This window comes from Azolla caroliniana, unplaced genomic scaffold, assembly GCF_043228905.1.
Source record: "Azolla caroliniana isolate FFs.n. ecotype wild unplaced genomic scaffold, voAzoCaro1.0.p SCAF_18, whole genome shotgun sequence".
In the NCBI taxonomy this organism is placed as follows: Eukaryota; Viridiplantae; Streptophyta; class Polypodiopsida; order Salviniales; family Salviniaceae; genus Azolla; species Azolla caroliniana.
The window spans coordinates 5931861-5948461 of record NW_028230453.1 but is presented as its reverse complement, the minus strand read 5'-3'; the positions used below and the strand labels follow the sequence as shown (position 1 = coordinate 5948461).

Genomic DNA, 16601 nt, shown 5'->3' with positions numbered 1-16601 from the left:
AAGACTCTTTAACAACACTATGAAGTATGGACTTGTTTTGTTAACACATCAACAATTTGACCGAGTGGTCTAAGGCGTTGGATTTAGGCTTCAATCCGAAAGGGCGTGGGTTCAAATCCCATAGTTGTCGTTAGTGAATTTAAATAATCTAACATTACCAAACTTTTCATCAAATAACTACTACATTTTTCTTGGACTATCACATGTGGACTTGTTTTGCTATTATCAACACATCGACAATTTGGCCGAGTGGTCTAAGGCGTTGGATTTAGGCTCCAATCCGAAAGGGCGTGGGTTCAAATCCCACAGTTGTCATTAGTGAATTTAAATAAGCTAACATTACCAGACTTTTCATGAAATAACTACTACATTATTCATGGCCAAAAGAGGGCCATAAAAAATTTTAAGCATATCCTTTATTCGACTTTTAGCAACACTCACCTATGGACTTGTTTTTCTATTATGAACACATCGACAATTTGGCCGAGTGGTCTAAGGCGTTGCATTTAGGCTCCAATCCAAAAGGGCGTGGGTTCAAATCCCACAGTTGTCATTAGTGAATTTAAATAATCTAACAGTACCAGACTTTTCATGAAAAAACTACTACATTATTCATGGCAAAAAGAGGGCCATAAAAAATTGTAAACATATCCTTTATTCGACTTTTAGCAACACTATGAAGTGTGTTGTTTTGCTATTATCAACACATCGACAATTTGGCCGAGTGTTCTAAGGCGTTGGATTTAGGCTTCAAGCCGAACGGGCGTGGGTTCAAATCCCACCGTTGTCATTAGTGAATTTAAATAATCTAACATTTCCAGAGTTTTCAGGAAATAACTACTACATTATTCATGGCCATAAAAAATTGTACGCATATCCTTTATTCGACTTTTAGCAACACTATCATGTGTGGACTTGTTTTGCCATTATCAACACATCAACAATTTGTCCTAGTTGTCTAAGGCGTTGTATTAAGGCTCCAATCCGAAAGGGCGTGGGTTCAAATCCCACAGTTGTCAATATTGAATTTAAATAATCTAACATTACCGAACTTTTCATGAAATAACTACTACATTATTCTTGGACTATCACGTGTGGACTTGTTGTTCTATTATGAACACATCGACAATTTGGCCGAGTGGTCTAAGGCGTTGGATTTAGGCTCCAATCTGAAAGGGTGTGGGTTCAAATCCCACAGTTGTCATTAGTGAATTTAAATAATCTAACATTTGCAGAGTTTTCAAGAAATACCTACTACATTATGCATGGCCAAAAGAGGGCCATAAAAAATTGTAAGCATATCCTTTATTCGACTTTTAGCAACACTATCACTTGTGGACTTGTTTTTCAATTATGAACACATCGACAATTTGGCCGAGTGGTCTAAGGCGTTGGATTTAGGCTCCAATCCGAAAGGGCGTGGGTTCAAATCCCACAGTTGTCATTAGTGAATTTAAATAAGCTAACATTACCAGACTTTTCATGAAATAACTACTACATTATTCATGGCCAAAAGAGGGCCATAAAAAATTGTAAGCATATCCTTTATTCGACTTTTAGCAACACTATCATGTGTGGACTTGTTTTGCCATTATCACCACATCAACAATTTGTCCTAGTTGTCTAAGGCGTTGTATTAAGGCTCCAATCCGAAAGGGCGTGGGTTCAAATCCCACAGTTGTCAATATTGAATTTAAATAATCTAACATTACCGAACATTTCATGAAATAACTACTACATTATTCATGGCAAAAAGAGGGCCATAAAAAATTGTAAACATATCCTTTATTCGACTTTTAGCAACACTATGAAGTGTGTTGTTTTGCTATTTTCAACACATCGACAATTTGGCCGAGTGTTCTAAGGCGTTGGATTTAGGCTTCAAGCCGAACGGGCGTGGGGTCAAATCCCACCGTTGTCATTTGTGAATTTAAATAATCTAACATTTCCAGAGTTTTCAAGAAATAACTACTACATTATTCATGGCCATAAAAAATTGTACGCATATCCTTTATTCGACTTTTAGCAACAGTATCATGTGTGGACTTGTTTTGCCATTATCAACACATCGACAATTTGGCCGGGTGGTCTAAGGCGTTGTATTAATGCTCCAATCCGAAAAGGCAGTGGTTCAAATCCCATAGTTGTCATTAGTGAATTGAAATAATCTAACATTGCCGAACTTTTCATGAAATAACTACTACATTATTCTTGGACTATCACGTGTCGACTTGTTTCGCTATTATGAACATATCGACAATTTCGCCGAGTGGTCTAAGGCGTTGGATTTAGGCTCCAATCCGAAAGGGCGCGGGTTCAAATCCCACAGTTGTCATTAGTGAATTTAAATAATCTAACATTTCCAGAGTTTTCAAGAAATAACTACTACATTATTCATGGCCAAAAGAGGGCCATAAGAAATTGTAAGCATATCCTTTATTCGACTTTTAGCAAACACTATCACCTATGGACTTGTTTTTCAATTATGAACACATCGACAATTTGGCCGAGTGGTCTAAGGCATTGGATTTAGGCTCCAATCCGAAAAGGCGTGGGTTCAAATCCCACAGTTGTCATTAGTGAATTTAAATTGTCTAAAATTTCCAGACTTTTGATGAAATAACTACTACATTATTCTTGGACAAAAGAGGGCCATAATATATTGTAAGCATATCCTTGATTTTTAGCAGCACTATGAAGTGTGGACTTGTTTTTTGTATTATCAACACATCGACAATTTGGCCGAGTAGTCTAAGGCGTTGGATTTAGGCTCCAATCCGAAAGGGCGTCGGTTCAAATCCCACAGTTGTCATTAGTGAATTTAAATAATCTAATAGTACCCGACTTTTCATGCAATAACTACTACATTATTCATGGCCAAAGAGGGCCATAAAAAATTGATATGTTATGAAATAACTACTACATTATTCATGGCCAAAAGAGGGCAATAGAAAATTGTAAACATATCCTTTATTCGACTTTTAGCAACACTATGAAGTGTGTTGTTTTGCTATTATCAACACATCGACAATTTGGCCGAGTGTTCTAAGGCGTTAGATTAAGGCTTCAAGCCGAACGGGCGTGGGTTCAAATCCCACAGTTGTCATTAGTGAATTTAAATAATCTAACATTTCCAGAGTTTTCAAGAAATAACTACTACATTATTCATGGCCATAAAAAATTGTACGCATATCCTTTATTCGACTTTTAGCAACAGTATCATGTGTGGACTTGTTTTGCCATTATCAACACATCAACAATTTGTCCTACTTGTTTAAGGCGTTGTATTAAGGCTCCAATCCGAAAGGGCGTGGGTTCAAATCCCACAGTTGTCAATATTGAATTTAAATAATCTAACATTACCGAACTTTTCATGAAATAACTACTACATTATTCTTGGACTATCACGTGTGGACTTGTTGTTCTATTATGAACACATCGACAAATTGGCCGAGTGGTCTAAGGCGTTGGATTTAGGCTCCAATCTGAAAGGGCGTGGGTTCAAATCCCACAGTTGTCATTAGTGAATTTAAATAATCTAACATTTCCAGAGTTTTCAAGAAATAACTACTACATTATTCATGGCCATAAAAAATTGTAAGCATATCCTTGATTCGACTTTTAGCAACACTATCACCTGTGGACTTGTTTTTCAATTATGAACACATCGACAATTTGGCCGAGTGGTCTAAGGCGTTGGATTTAGGCTCCAATCCGAAAGGGCGTGGGTTCAAATCCCACAGTTGTCATTAGTGAATTTAAATTATCTAATATTTCCAGACTTTTCATGAAATAACTACTCCATTATTCTTGGACAAAAGAGGGCCATAAAATATTGTAAACATATCCTTTATTTGACTTTTAGCAACACTATTAAGTCTGGACTTGTTTTTCTATTATCAACACATCGATAATTTGGCCGAGTAGTCTAAGGCGTTGGATTTAGGCTCCAATCCGAAAGGGCGTGGGTTCAAATCCCACAGTTGTCATTAGTGAATTTAAATAATCTAACATTACCGAACTTCTCATGAAATAACTACTACATTTTTCTTGGACTATCACGTGTGGGCTTGTTTTGCTATTATCAACACATCGACAATTTGGCCGAGTGCTCTAAGGCATTGGCTTTAGGCTCCAATCCGAAAGGGCGTGGGTTCAAATCGCACAGTTGTCATTAGTGAATTTAAATAAGCTAACATTACCAGACTTTTCATGAAATAACTACTACATTATTCATGGCCAAAAGAGGGCCATAAGAAATTGTAAGCATATCCTGTATTTGACTTTTAGCAACACTATCATGTTTGGACTTGTTTTGCCATTATCAACACATCAACAATTTGTCCTAGTTGTCTAAGGCGTTGTATTAAGGCTCCAATCCGAAAGGGCGTGGGTTCAAATCCCACAGTTGTCATTAGTGAATTTAAATAATCTAACATTACCGAACTTTTCATGAAATAACTACTACATTATTCATGGCCCAAAGAGGGCCATAAAAAATTGTAAGCATATCCTTTATTTGACTTTTAGCAGCACTATCACCTATGGACTTGTTTTTCTATTATGAACACATCGACAATTTGGCCGAGTGGTCTAAGGCGTTGGATTTAGGCTCCAATCCGAAAGGGCGTGGGTTCAAATCCCACAGTTGTCATTAGTGAATTTAAATTATCTAACATTTCCAGACTTTTTATGAAATAACTACTACATTATTCTTGGACAAAAGAGGGCCATAAAATATTGTAAACATATCCTTTATTTGACTTTTAGCAACACTATGAAGTGTGGACTTGTTTTGCTATTATCAACACATCGACAATTTGGCCGAGTAGTCTAAGGTGTTGGATTTAGGCTCCAATTCGAAAGGGCGTGGATTCAAATCCCATTGTTGTCATTAGTGAATTTAAATAATCTAACATTTCCAGAGTTTCAGGAAATAACTACTATATTATTCATGGCCAAAAGAGGTCCATAAAAAATTGTAAGTATATCCTTTATTCGACTTTTAGGAACAGTATCATGTGTGGACTTGTTTTTCTATTATCAACACATCGACAATTTGGCCGAGTGGTCTAAGGCGTTGTATTAATGCTCCAATCCGAAAAGGCATGGGTTCAAATCCCATAGTTGTCATTAGTGAATTTAAATAATCTGATATTACCGAACTGTTCATGAAATAACTACTACATTATTCTTGGACTATCACGTGTCGACTTGTTTCGCTATTATGAACATATCGACAATTTGGCCGAGTGGTCTAAGGCGTTGGATTTAGGCTCCAATCCGAAAGGGCGTGGGTTCAAATCCCACAGTTGTCATTGGTGAATTGAAATAATCTAACATTACCGAACTTTTCATGAAATAACTACTACATTTTTCTTGGACTATCACCTGTGGACTTGTTTTTCTATTATGAACACATCGACAATTTGGCCGAGTGGTCTAAGGCGTTGGATTTAGGCTCCAATCCGAAAGGGCGTGGGTTCAAATCCCACAGTTGTCATTAGTGAATTTAAATTGTCTAAAATTTCCAGACTTTTGATGAAATAACTACTATATTATTCTTGGACAAAAGAGGGCCATAATATATTGTAAGCATATCCTTGAATTTTAGCAGCACTATGAAGTGTGGACTTATTTTTTGTATTATCAACACATCGACAATTTTGCCGAGTGGTCTAAGGCGTTGGATTTAGGCTCCAATCCGAAAGGGCGTGGGTTCAAATCCCACAGTTGTCATTAGTGAATTTAAATTATCTAACATTTCCAGACTTTTCATGAAATAACTACTACATTATTCTTGGACAAAAGAGGGCCATAAAAAATTGTAAACATATCCTTTATTTGACTTTTAGCAACACTATTAAGTGTGGACTTGTTTTTCTATTATCAACACATCGATAATTTGGCCGAGTAGTCTAAGGCGTTGGATTTAGGTTCCAATCCGAAAGGGCGTGGGTTCAAATGCCAGAGTTGTCATTGGTGAATTTAAATAATCTAACAGCACCCGACTTTTCATGAAATAACTACTACATTATTCATGGCCAAAAGAGGGCCATAAAAATTGATATGTTATGAAATAACTACTACATTATTCATGGCCAAAGGAGGGCCATAGAAAATTGTAAACATATCCTTTATTCGACTTTTAGCAACACTATGAAGTGTATTGTTTTGCTATTATCAACACATTGACAATTTGGCCGAGTGTTCTAAGGGGTTAGATTAAGGCTTCAAGCCGAACGGGCGTGGGTTCAAATCCCACAGTTGTCATTAGTGAATTTAAATAATCTAACATTTCCAGAGTTTTCAAGAAATAACTACTACATTATTCATGGCCATAAAAAATTGTACGCATATCCTTTATTCGACTTTTAGCAACACTATCATGTGTGGACTTGTTTTGCCATTATCAACACATCGACAATTTGGCCGAGTGGTCTAAGGCGTTGTATTAATGCTACAATTCGAAAAGGCATGGGTTCAAATCCCATAGTTGTCATTAGTGAATTTAAATAATCTAACATTACCGAACTTTTCATGAAATAACTACTACATTATTCTTGGACTATCACGTGTCGACTTGTTTCGCTATTATGAACATATCGACAATTTGGCCGAGTGGTCTAAAGCGTTGGATTTAGGCTCCAATCTGAAAGGGCGTGGGTTCAAATCCCACAGTTGTCATTAGTGAATTTAAATAATCTAACATTTCCAGAGTTTTCAAGAAATAACTACTACATTATTCATGGCCATAAGAAATTGTAAACATATCCTTTATTCGACTTTTAGCAACACTATCACCTGTGGACTTGTTTTTCAATTATGAACACATCGACAATTTGGCCGAGTGGTCTAAGGCGTTGGATTTAGGCTCCAATCCGAAAGGGCGTGGGTTCAAATCCCACAGTTGTCATTAGTGAATTTAAATTATCTAATATTTCCAGACTTTTCATGAAATAACTACTACATTATTCTTGGACAAAAGAGGGCCATAATATATTGTAAGCATATCCTTGATTTTTAGCAGCACTATGAAGTGTGGACTTGTTTTTTGTATTATCAACACATCGACAATTTGGCCGAGTAGTCTAAGGCGTTGGATTTAGGCTCCAATCCGAAAGGGCGTCGGTTCAAATCCCACACTTGTCATTAGTGAATTTAAATAATCTAATAGTACCCGACTTTTCATGCAATAACTACTACATTATTCATGGCCAAAGAGGGCCATAAAAAATTGATATGTTATGAAATAACTACTACATTATTCATGGCCAAAAGAGGGCAATAGAAAATTGTAAACATATCCTTTATTCGACTTTTAGCAACACTATGAAGTGTGTTGTTTTGCTATTATCAACACATCGACAATTTGGCCGAGTGTTCTAAGGCGTTAGATTAAGGCTTCAAGCCGAACGGGCGTGGGTTCAAATCCCACAGTTGTCATTAGTGAATTTAAATAATCTAATATTTCCAGAGTTTTCAAGAAATAACTACTACATTATTCATGGCCATAAAAAATTGTACGCATATCCTTTATTCGACTTTTAGCAACAGTATCATGTGTGGACTTGTTTTGCCATTATCAACACATCAACAATTTGTCCTACTTGTTTAAGGCGTTGTATTAAGGCTCCAATCCGAAAGGGCGTGGGTTCAAATCCCACAGTTGTCAATATTGAATTTAAATAATCTAACATTACCGAACTTTTCATGAAATAACTACTACATTATTCTTGGACTATCACGTGTGGACTTGTTGTTCTATTATGAACACATCGACAAATTGGCCGAGTGGTCTAAGGCGTTGGATTTAGGCTCCAATCTGAAAGGGCGTGGGTTCAAATCCCACAGTTGTCATTAGTGAATTTAAATAATCTAACATTTCCAGAGTTTTCAAGAAATAACTACTACATTATTCATGGCCATAAAAAATTGTAAGCATATCCTTGATTCGACTTTTAGCAACACTATCACCTGTGGACTTGTTTTTCAATTATGAACACATCGACAATTTGGCCGAGTGGTCTAAGGCGTTGGATTTAGGCTCCAATCCGAAAGGGCGTGGGTTCAAATCCCACAGTTGTCATTAGTGAATTTAAATTATCTAATATTTCCAGACTTTTCATGAAATAACTACTCCATTATTCTTGGACAAAAGAGGGCCATAAAATATTGTAAACATATCCTTTATTTGACTTTTAGCAACACTATTAAGTCTGGACTTGTTTTTCTATTATCAACACATCGATAATTTGGCCGAGTAGTCTAAGGCGTTGGATTTAGGCTCCAATCCGAAAGGGCGTGGGTTCAAATCCCACAGTTGTCATTAGTGAATTTAAATAATCTAACATTACCGAACTTCTCATGAAATAACTACTACATTTTTCTTGGACTATCACGTGTGGGCTTGTTTTGCTATTATCAACACATCGACAATTTGGCCGAGTGCTCTAAGGCATTGGCTTTAGGCTCCAATCCGAAAGGGCGTGGGTTCAAATCGCACAGTTGTCATTAGTGAATTTAAATAAGCTAACATTACCAGACTTTTCATGAAATAACTACTACATTATTCATGGCCAAAAGAGGGCCATAAGAAATTGTAAGCATATCCTGTATTTGACTTTTAGCAACACTATCATGTTTGGACTTGTTTTGCCATTATCAACACATCAACAATTTGTCCTAGTTGTCTAAGGCGTTGTATTAAGGCTCCAATCCGAAAGGGCGTGGGTTCAAATCCCACAGTTGTCATTAGTGAATTTAAATAATCTAACATTACCGAACTTTTCATGAAATAACTACTACATTATTCATGGCCCAAAGAGGGCCATAAAAAATTGTAAGCATATCCTTTATTTGACTTTTAGCAGCACTATCACCTATGACTTGTTTTTCTATTATGAACACATCGACAATTTGGCCGAGTGGTCTAAGGCGTTGGATTTAGGCTCCAATCCGAAAGGGCGTGGGTTCAAATCCCACAGTTGTCATTAGTGAATTTAAATTATCTAACATTTCCAGACTTTTTATGAAATAACTACTACATTATTCTTGGACAAAAGAGGGCCATAAAATATTGTAAACATATCCTTTATTTGACTTTTAGCAACACTATGAAGTGTGGACTTGTTTTGCTATTATCAACACATCGACAATTTGGCCGAGTAGTCTAAGGTGTTGGATTTAGGCTCCAATTCGAAAGGGCGTGGATTCAAATCCCATTGTTGTCATTAGTGAATTTAAATAATCTAACATTTCCAGAGTTTCAGGAAATAACTACTATATTATTCATGGCCAAAAGAGGTCCATAAAAAATTGTAAGTATATCCTTTATTCGACTTTTAGGAACAGTATCATGTGTGGACTTGTTTTTCTATTATCAACACATCGACAATTTGGCCGAGTGGTCTAAGGCGTTGTATTAATGCTCCAATCCGAAAAGGCATGGGTTCAAATCCCATAGTTGTCATTAGTGAATTTAAATAATCTGATATTACCGAACTGTTCATGAAATAACTACTACATTATTCTTGGACTATCACGTGTCGACTTGTTTCGCTATTATGAACATATCGACAATTTGGCCGAGTGGTCTAAGGCGTTGGATTTAGGCTCCAATCCGAAAGGGCGTGGGTTCAAATCCCACAGTTGTCATTGGTGAATTGAAATAATCTAACATTACCGAACTTTTCATGAAATAACTACTACATTTTTCTTGGACTATCACCTGTGGACTTGTTTTTCTATTATGAACACATCGACAATTTGGCCGAGTGGTCTAAGGCGTTGGATTTAGGCTCCAATCCGAAAGGGCGTGGATTCAAATCCCACAGTTGTCATTAGTGAATTTAAATTGTCTAAAATTTCCAGACTTTTGATGAAATAACTACTATATTATTCTTGGACAAAAGAGGGCCATAATATATTGTAAGCATATCCTTGAATTTTAGCAGCACTATGAAGTGTGGACTTATTTTTTGTATTATCAACACATCGACAATTTGGCCGAGTGGTCTAAGGCGTTGGATTTAGGCTCCAATCCGAAAGGGCGTGGGTTCAAATCCCACAGTTGTCATACATAATTCTTGGACAAAAGAGGGCTATAAAAAATTGCACGCATATCCTTTATTCGACTTTTAACAACACTATCACGTGTGGACTTGTTTTGCTATTATGAACACATTGATAATTTGGTCGAGCGGTCTAAGGTGTTGTACTTAGGCTCCAATTCGAAAGGGTGTGGGTTCAAATCCCATAGTTGTCATTAGTGAATGTAAATAGTGTAACATCACCAAACTTTTCATGAAATAACTACTATATTATTCTTGGACAAAAGAGGGCCATAAAAAATTGTAAGCATATCCCATAGTTCCGGAGTCCGCGTCGACTCGCATTTATGCGGAGTTGTGGAATCCGTGCTGTAGCTTGTGTTGTGCGTAGTTGCAAAGGTTGTGCTTCGGCTTGCGTCTTTATTCGCGTTTTTATTGCGTGTTTGCGTAATCTATGCGTTATTTTGTAATGTGTGCGGTTTGTGGAATCCACGCGTTATTGCATAATATCTTTAGTACTACCCCTCAAGCTTGGTAGGTCAGGGATTGCCAATCCGAGATCAATCATGAATTGCCACAGCTTGTCGGCTCCTAAGGCTTTAGTGAAGATGTCGGCCGTTTGAAGATTTGTGCTAATGTGTTGTAGGTCGACATCGCTAGCTAGAACGCGGTCTCGGTTGAAGTGATAGTGCACTTCGATGTGCTTTTTCCATGCGTGGAACATCGGGTTCCAAGCCAGATAGATATTGCCCATGTTGTCGCAGTAAAGGGAGGTCGGATCCTTGATGGGTATGCCCAGATCCTTCAAAAACCTCTTTAGCCATACGACTTCACAAGTAGCTATGGCTGCGCCCATTTATTCCTCCTCCGTACTCGAAAGAGCGACGATAGGCTACTTCTTGCTACTCCAAGATATGTTTCCGCTGCCGAGGGAGGAAACAAATCCGGAGGTTGACCTTCTATCGGCTTTGTAGCCGGCTCAATCGGCGTCTGTGTACCCCTCGAGTCGTATTGGCATCGCGGTCTTGTAGAGTATGCCGGAATCTAGTGTGCTGCTCACGTATCATAGAACTTGCTTAGCGCAATCCAAGTGAGTATCACGCGCTGTTTGCATGTATTGGCTAAGGAGACTGACCGGATAACTGAGATCGGGTTGTGTGATTGTGAGGTAGATGAGATTAAATGAGACTCCCGATGAGTTGCCGATACTGAGTCGGCTCACACGCTTTGGTGCCGGAGTTCGCATCTAGTTTGAGATTGCGATCGAGCGGGGTTGCCGTGGATTTGCATTCAGCCATACCGAACTTGTATAACAAGTTGAGGATGTAGTGCCGTTGAGAGATCAGGATTCCGACTGGAGTCCGAATTACCTCGATGGCGAGGAAGTAGTGGAGCTCCTTCATGTCCGTCATCTTGAACTTGTCGGAAAGGAGGGATTTGACCTTATTGATTTTGAGGAGATGCTCCCCTCCAATGACTAGGTCATCCACATATAAGATGATGACGATTGGACTTGCGGAATTGCTCTGTATGTAGAGGGAGTTGTCCGATTTTGACATACGAAAGCCGATTTGATGAAGATATTGTGTTATCTTCGAATGCCAAGCACGCGGTGCTTGCTTTAGGCTGTAGAGTGGCTTCTTGAGTCGGCACACGACTTTTGGATGAATGCGTGATTCGAAGCTAGGAGGGTGTACCATGTACACCCCCCCTCTTCTAATTCGCCTTGTAGAAAGGCGTTCTTGACGTCCATTTGATGGAGGTGCCACCCTTTTGTCGCGGCAAGCGCAATTACAGTCCGTACCGTCGTCATCTTTGCGACCGGGGCAAAGGTCTCTCCGTAGTAAACTCCGTGCGTTTGTGCATAGCCCTTCGCTATGAGTCGTGCTTTGTAGCGGTTGACGGAATCGTCAGCATTGTACTTCTCTTTGTAAATCCATCTGCATCCGATCGCCTTTTTGTTTGTTAAGGTGGGAACGAGATCCCACCTCTCGTTCTTGCGTAGTGCGTGCATATCCTCATTCATGGCTTCGATTCATCGCGGATCCTTGGCTGCTTCGGAAAATGTTTCCGGCTCATGTACTGTCGCCACCTTCATCATAAAGGCATAGTGATATGCCATGTAGTCGTTGTAGCCGAATCGGCTAAGTGGATTCTTTTCATGGGTGAAGCGACAGAGCTTTTCATTTACAGAGATGAGGGCTTTTTTAGCTCCGATTGGTACATCGAAACTGCCGAACTCACTGTCGAGTGAGTGAGTCGACTCATCGTTGTCGAGCCGATCGTTTTTGTATTCCGACATTTTCTCCTTGCCTTTGTCGATCTTCAGGTTAGGCCGCGAGGTGCTTTGAATGCTCGGAGGCTCTTGTGGTCCGCTCAGTCGGATCGTGGTCGGCCTTTCTTCGAACATGCGCGTAAAATGCTCTTCATCCTCTATCTCTTGTTCAACGGATTCTGGGTTGAGCGGAGTCGGAGTTGGAGTTGTCTCTGGTGCGTACCAGGATGTGGACTCGTCGAAAACGACGTCTCTACTTACGCGAGATTTTTGAGTTGAGGGGTTGTAGCACTTGTACCCCTTTTGTTCCAAAGAGTATCCTACGTGGATAAATTTCCCCAACTTCGGATCAAGCTTTTGACGCTTCTCGTCGGGGATGTGCACGTACGCTATCGTGCCGAATATCCGGGTGTGCAATAAGTCGGGCTTCTTTCCGAAGTATTTTTCGTCCGGAGTGACCTCGTGCACGCCAGATGTTGTACACTGGTTCATTAGGTAGACGGCCGTATTTGCAGCTTCGGCCCAATATGACTTGGGCATATGCTTCTCGTTCATCATGGCCCGTGCTACTTCGAGGATGTGCCGATTTTTGCGCTCGGCTCCTCCGTTTTGTTGCGGAGTGTGTCGGCAAGTGAATTCTCGCTGAATACCTTCCTTTCGGAGATACGCTGTGAAATCGTCCGAGAAGTACTCCTTGCCGCCATCCGATTGAAGACAACGTACACGTCGGACCGTGGCTTTCTCGACTTCATTCTTGAATGTTTGGAAATGTCCGAACACTTCGCTCTTTTGCCACATCGGGTAGATCCAAGTGTGTCTAGAAAAGTCGTCGATGAAGAGCACGTATTATCGGCATCCGCTGAATGTAGCCGTTTGCACCGGTCCCCATACGTTGGAATGGACTACGTCGAGTTGACCTTTGCTCACATTCCGCTCTTTCGGGAATGGGTGTCACTGTTGCTTGCCGAGTTGGCACGCTTCGCATACACCTTCAATCTCCTTCTCTTTGATTGTTGGGAGTTCGATGACGACTCCTTTCGATTTCATTGCTTTGAGCTTTTGGAGATTTATATGGCCAATCCGCTTGTGCCATAACTCTATGTCGGAGTCGGCGTGCATGCCCTTTGCGAGCATGGCCGATTTCATCTTGTGTGAGTCGAGAATGAACATTTGGCCCTCTCTTCGTCCGCGTGCGATGATTCGGCCTTCTTTTTCGATGAAACAACCTTCTTGGTCGAATCATACTTGCATCCCTTGCTCAACCATTTGGCCGATTGAGACAAAATTCTTCGTGATGGTGGGAACATGCAAGACATTTTTAATGTATGTATGCTTACCTCTTTCGCCAAACAGAACATTGCCGATGTGCCGAATTGGGTGCGTAGTGTCATCTCCGGTTTCGACATAACCGGGTCGCTCTGGCTCTTGAAGTTCGGGAAACCATTCTTTATGGGATGTCATATGGTTTGAGGCTCCGGAGTCAACAAACCATACGTCCTCCGGATTGAGGGCACTAGTTGAGGTAGAGGCTGACATAGAGTTTGCTCTATGTTTCATCATGAACATACCGCCACGGTCGGAGTTGGGTGCATACATTCCGCCACGATCTGCGTAGTCGGAGTTGTTCCCGTACATTCCACTATACTCTTCATAGTTGGAATTGTGCGCGTAATTCGTGAGTTGTCGGCTTGTGGAAGCCGATTTGTGCATCTTCTTTCGACACTCTTCTTCGTAGTGGCCGAGCTTTCCGCAATATCCGCATTCAGTTGTGTTTCGACGGCTTGGGCCGGAGTGGAAGCTCCCCCTTCTTGCGAAGGTTCCTCGTTGGCTTCCGGTTGTTATCGTAGGTCGGACCTCGCCTGCCTTGTCCTTGGCCGAATCGGCCTCTCGACTGTCCCCGTCCTCTTCCTCCGTTCGAGTGCGTGTAGAGGATGTGGCCTTCCGACTCATTACTCCTTGTACGCACGTGGTTTTCTTCGACCAATAACATTGATTAGAGCTCAAAGAAGGAGGGAGATTTCTCCCGTGCTAGAACGGGAGTTCGCATCGCGCCGAACTGTGGTGCGAGACCGCCGAGGCATATTTGAACCATCTCATCATCATCGATATTTATGCTTATTGAGCTGAGCGAATCACAAAGCTCCTTGATCTTCGAGGTGTATGTCGTGATGGACATGTCCCTTTGTTGAATGTTGTTCAACTCTTGGCGGAGTTGAAGCCTTCTTGCGGTTGTGTTCGCCGCGAAAATCTTTCGTAGATTTTCCCATGCCTCCTTCGGCGTCTTGGCTTCGTGAATGTACCGTACCATGTGATCATGAACACATGTCGCCAAGCAATACATCATGTGGCTTGTGGCTTGCTCCCATGTCGCGTATCCGGGAGCCGCTTCGGCGGGTCGGTCTTCATGCGCTCCTTTGATGTAGCTCCAATAGCCCCTTGTCCGACAAGGTATTGGTACATCTGGTACTCCCAAGATGCGAAGTTGTTTCGATTCAACTTTTCGGTAGGGAGAGCGCTCCCCATTTGAGTATTCATTATGTCGATTTTTCCTCTTCTTCTTCTTCTTCTCTCTTCAAATGCAAGCTATGTACCGAAGCTACGATAGCGATGAGCAGGTTCTTGGTCGTTGGCGTCGAGCACAACACACGATCACGATGAGGAGAATGGGCTAGATCGAGCTACCAAATCGCTCTGATACCATATAAATAATCGGGTATGATTCTTGTGTAGCGGAATAGGTGTGAACTGTGTGTGTGTGTGTGTATGAGAGATAGAGAGTGAGAGAGACAAGGAGTAAAACACAGAGTATACACAAGGGTAAGTATATTCACAAAGGAGAAACACTCAACTAAATACAAGGTGGGAAGAGGGTGCTTTATATAGTCACCCTCTCTCTTCATTAACTACAAGGCTCATGGAGCATGGGGAATGTGAAAGCTCATAAGTTATGTGCCATAGAATATGATTCTATGACTCATACTTAATGCTAGAATACAAAGAGGTAACATAATGGTGACTCTTGACCGTTGGAGTGTCTATTCACTCTCAAGGTGAGTTCACACACTAGACCAAGTTGAGCTTGATTCTCAACAAGCTCCAATCCGAAAGGGCGCGGGTTAAAATCCCACAGTTGTCATTAGTGAAATTAAATAATGTAACATTACCAAACTTTTCATGAAATAACTACTACATTATTCTTGGACAAAAGAGGGCCATAAAAAATTATAAGCATATCCTTTATTCGACTTTTAGTAGCACTATGAAGTGTGGACTTGTTTTGCTATTATCAACACATCGACAATTTGGCCGAGTGGTCTAAGGTGTTGGATTTAGTCTCCAATCCGAAAGGGCGTGGGTTCAAATCCCACAGTTGTCATTAGTGAATTTAAATAATCTAACAGTACCAGACTTTTCATGAAAGAACTACTACATTATTCTTGGACAAAAGAGGGCCATAAAAAATTGTAAGCATATCCTTTATTCGACTTTTAGCAACACTATGAAGTGTGGACTTGTTTTGCTATAATCAACACATCAACAATTTGGCCGAGTGGTCTAAGGCGTTGGATTTAGGCTCCAATCCGGAAGGGCGTGGGTTCAAATCCCACAGTTGTCATTTGTGAATTTAAATAATCTAACATTTCCAAACTTTTCATGAAATAACTACTACATTATTCTTGGACAAAAGAGGGCCATAAAAAATTGTAAGCATATCCTTTATTTGACTTTTAGCAACACTATGAAGTGTGGTACTTGTTTTGCTATTATCAACACATTGACAATTTGGCCGAGTAGTCTAAGGCGTTGGATTTAGGCTCCAATCCGAACGGGCGTGGGGTCAAATCCCATATTTGTCATTAGTGAATTTAAATAATCTAACATTACCAGACTTTTCTTGAAATAACTACTACATTATTCATGGACAAAAGAGGGCCATAAAAAATTGTACGCATATCGTTAATTTGACTTTTAACAACACTATCACATCTGGACTAGTTTTGCTATTATCAACACATCGAAAATTTGGCCGAGTGGTCTAAGGCGTTGGATTTAGGCTCCAATCTAAAAGGGCGTGGGTTCAAATCCTACAGTTCTCATTAGTGAATTTAAACAATCTAACAGTACCAAACTTTTCATGAAATAACTACTACATTATTCTTGGACAAAAGAGGGCCATACAAAATTGTCCTTTATTCGACTTTTAGCAACACTATGAACTGTGGACTGGTTTTGCTATTATCAAGACATTGATAATTTGGCCGAGTAGTCTAAGG

General features: G+C 40.2%; 23 non-coding genes across 23 annotated transcripts; all 23 read left to right on the top strand.

Annotated features, from left to right (window-relative positions):
- The first annotated feature begins 235 nt into the window (after positions 1-235).
- Positions 236-315, top strand: TRNAL-UAG (transfer RNA leucine (anticodon UAG)). The gene has a single exon. It is a non-coding gene; the product is annotated as a tRNA-Leu (tRNA).
- A 158-nt stretch (positions 316-473) lies between these two features.
- On the top strand, positions 474-553 carry TRNAW-CCA (transfer RNA tryptophan (anticodon CCA)). The gene has a single exon. It is a non-coding gene; the product is annotated as a tRNA-Trp (tRNA).
- Positions 554-1124: 571 nt separating this feature from the next.
- On the top strand, positions 1125-1204 carry TRNAL-UAG (transfer RNA leucine (anticodon UAG)). The gene has a single exon. It is a non-coding gene; the product is annotated as a tRNA-Leu (tRNA).
- A 160-nt stretch (positions 1205-1364) lies between these two features.
- On the top strand, positions 1365-1444 carry TRNAL-UAG (transfer RNA leucine (anticodon UAG)). Its single transcript has one exon. It is a non-coding gene; the product is annotated as a tRNA-Leu (tRNA).
- Positions 1445-2496: 1052 nt separating this feature from the next.
- Positions 2497-2576, top strand: TRNAL-UAG (transfer RNA leucine (anticodon UAG)). Its single transcript has one exon. It is a non-coding gene; the product is annotated as a tRNA-Leu (tRNA).
- An 864-nt stretch (positions 2577-3440) lies between these two features.
- TRNAL-UAG (transfer RNA leucine (anticodon UAG)) lies at positions 3441-3520 on the top strand. Its single transcript has one exon. It is a non-coding gene; the product is annotated as a tRNA-Leu (tRNA).
- Positions 3521-3669: 149 nt separating this feature from the next.
- Positions 3670-3749, top strand: TRNAL-UAG (transfer RNA leucine (anticodon UAG)). Its single transcript has one exon. It is a non-coding gene; the product is annotated as a tRNA-Leu (tRNA).
- Positions 3750-3909: 160 nt separating this feature from the next.
- TRNAL-UAG (transfer RNA leucine (anticodon UAG)) lies at positions 3910-3989 on the top strand. The gene has a single exon. It is a non-coding gene; the product is annotated as a tRNA-Leu (tRNA).
- A 585-nt stretch (positions 3990-4574) lies between these two features.
- TRNAL-UAG (transfer RNA leucine (anticodon UAG)) lies at positions 4575-4654 on the top strand. The gene has a single exon. It is a non-coding gene; the product is annotated as a tRNA-Leu (tRNA).
- Positions 4655-5238: 584 nt separating this feature from the next.
- On the top strand, positions 5239-5318 carry TRNAL-UAG (transfer RNA leucine (anticodon UAG)). Its single transcript has one exon. It is a non-coding gene; the product is annotated as a tRNA-Leu (tRNA).
- A 105-nt stretch (positions 5319-5423) lies between these two features.
- On the top strand, positions 5424-5503 carry TRNAL-UAG (transfer RNA leucine (anticodon UAG)). The gene has a single exon. It is a non-coding gene; the product is annotated as a tRNA-Leu (tRNA).
- Positions 5504-5659: 156 nt separating this feature from the next.
- Positions 5660-5739, top strand: TRNAL-UAG (transfer RNA leucine (anticodon UAG)). Its single transcript has one exon. It is a non-coding gene; the product is annotated as a tRNA-Leu (tRNA).
- An 868-nt stretch (positions 5740-6607) lies between these two features.
- Positions 6608-6687, top strand: TRNAL-UAG (transfer RNA leucine (anticodon UAG)). Its single transcript has one exon. It is a non-coding gene; the product is annotated as a tRNA-Leu (tRNA).
- A 149-nt stretch (positions 6688-6836) lies between these two features.
- TRNAL-UAG (transfer RNA leucine (anticodon UAG)) lies at positions 6837-6916 on the top strand. Its single transcript has one exon. It is a non-coding gene; the product is annotated as a tRNA-Leu (tRNA).
- Positions 6917-7780: 864 nt separating this feature from the next.
- TRNAL-UAG (transfer RNA leucine (anticodon UAG)) lies at positions 7781-7860 on the top strand. The gene has a single exon. It is a non-coding gene; the product is annotated as a tRNA-Leu (tRNA).
- Positions 7861-8009: 149 nt separating this feature from the next.
- On the top strand, positions 8010-8089 carry TRNAL-UAG (transfer RNA leucine (anticodon UAG)). Its single transcript has one exon. It is a non-coding gene; the product is annotated as a tRNA-Leu (tRNA).
- Positions 8090-8249: 160 nt separating this feature from the next.
- On the top strand, positions 8250-8329 carry TRNAL-UAG (transfer RNA leucine (anticodon UAG)). The gene has a single exon. It is a non-coding gene; the product is annotated as a tRNA-Leu (tRNA).
- Positions 8330-8913: 584 nt separating this feature from the next.
- TRNAL-UAG (transfer RNA leucine (anticodon UAG)) lies at positions 8914-8993 on the top strand. The gene has a single exon. It is a non-coding gene; the product is annotated as a tRNA-Leu (tRNA).
- A 584-nt stretch (positions 8994-9577) lies between these two features.
- TRNAL-UAG (transfer RNA leucine (anticodon UAG)) lies at positions 9578-9657 on the top strand. The gene has a single exon. It is a non-coding gene; the product is annotated as a tRNA-Leu (tRNA).
- Positions 9658-9762: 105 nt separating this feature from the next.
- TRNAL-UAG (transfer RNA leucine (anticodon UAG)) lies at positions 9763-9842 on the top strand. Its single transcript has one exon. It is a non-coding gene; the product is annotated as a tRNA-Leu (tRNA).
- A 156-nt stretch (positions 9843-9998) lies between these two features.
- TRNAL-UAG (transfer RNA leucine (anticodon UAG)) lies at positions 9999-10078 on the top strand. The gene has a single exon. It is a non-coding gene; the product is annotated as a tRNA-Leu (tRNA).
- Positions 10079-15623: 5545 nt separating this feature from the next.
- TRNAL-UAG (transfer RNA leucine (anticodon UAG)) lies at positions 15624-15703 on the top strand. The gene has a single exon. It is a non-coding gene; the product is annotated as a tRNA-Leu (tRNA).
- A 160-nt stretch (positions 15704-15863) lies between these two features.
- TRNAL-UAG (transfer RNA leucine (anticodon UAG)) lies at positions 15864-15943 on the top strand. Its single transcript has one exon. It is a non-coding gene; the product is annotated as a tRNA-Leu (tRNA).
- The last annotated feature ends 658 nt before the right edge of the window (positions 15944-16601 follow it).